Genomic DNA, 1,486 nt, shown 5'->3' with positions numbered 1-1,486 from the left:
CTTTTGTCACACAGTCTCCGACTTTCAAATGAGCATCTCCTCCCTCTTTCTAGAATTCTTCCTGCCTTCTAGCTTGAGATGACCTTTAAACATTCTGCCCTTCTCTGTATAGTGACGACTTGGCTGAATGTCTCATTTTCATAATTAGACACACAATATTTGATGCTGGGTGCTCTGCAGAATCTGCTTATGATGCTAACCTTGACGCATGGGCTCACCTATGACATGGGTTGGCAAACCGTGGCCCACGGCCACATGTGTTCCATTGTGAATAAAGTTTTACTAGAACACAGTCGTGTCCATTTCATTACGCATTGTCTGTGTCTCTTTCGTGCTACAACAGGGCTGCACAGGGGCAGCAGAAACTGTGTGGTCCGCGGAGTCTAAAAGTTTTACTGTCTTGCTCTTTACAGGAAGAGTTTGCTGACTCCTAACCTGGGAGAGGTTAAGACCGCTTAAGAAGTAAGCTGCTTTCCTTGCAAGGACTGTGGTGCTAATGGTCGTCAGCCCAGGCAGTGATTTGTCAGATCACTTCCCTTATTTTGTCTTCTGCATCAGTAAATTTTTCTTCTGTTTTGAATGTGTGTTCCATTGATTTGATTCTGCCTCTTAGCAGTTATGCGCAGATGTCAGGGGCTGGGGAGGTATTTATGTTTCTTTTTGTCCTTGACACATGGGAGTGTCTCATCCTAAGGCTCTTTAGTTTCCCATAAAACAGGGAGGGGGCAGACACCATTACCCCTGTCTCTGGCCCAAACTTAGATTCGCCTGGAAGCATCAGTTTGGAAGCCTGATGTGAATTTATCCCATCTTTCAGCACCTGAAGCATTTGAGTTTTCATAGCTTATGCTTGTTTGAAAATAATTATATATGGCTTCACTTAGAACATTTTAATAGCATCTTTGGTGTCTTTTTATTCCCCAGGGTTTCTTTTGACTATATAATTGACGAATTGTCTGCTAAAATACCATTAGCAGACAGTAATTTTTTCTGATTTTGTTACTGTTGCCTAGATTAATGAATTTTTGTGTATTTTTTTTTCCTGAGGAGGCATCTTAATATTTCTCTTTTTCATCTCACGTGTCGTATGGGTTTCACTCCTTGCCTGTACTCCCTTCAGTATTTCAAATAGGGGTATGTTGCACAGAGAAGAGACCACACCAAGGAAACAGACTCCTGGCGAAGACAGGGGAGTGATTAGAGGTTACAAACAAATTTACAGGATGCTCCAGCTCCATTAAATTTGAATTTCAAATTAACAAATAATTTTATGTACAAGTTATTTATGAACTCAGAAGTCTGGTTCACCTAAGGATGTTTCAAATCCCTGTTATAAACCAGAATCTTCTGGGTAACTTCAAAACGGGTTCTCAGGGCATTCTGAAGATGGTGACACAGATCTGAGATGGAGCCCACGCCTTAACCCCCAGAATTAAATGTAGGAAAAGAAGCAAAAGCTCCCAGGTTGCTCAGCCATGTGTGTTAG

This window comes from Tupaia chinensis, unplaced genomic scaffold (genome assembly GCF_000334495.1).
Source record: "Tupaia chinensis unplaced genomic scaffold, TupChi_1.0 Scaffold000549_1, whole genome shotgun sequence".
Classification (NCBI taxonomy): domain Eukaryota; kingdom Metazoa; phylum Chordata; class Mammalia; order Scandentia; family Tupaiidae; genus Tupaia; species Tupaia belangeri.
This window is presented reverse-complemented; position numbering follows the sequence as displayed.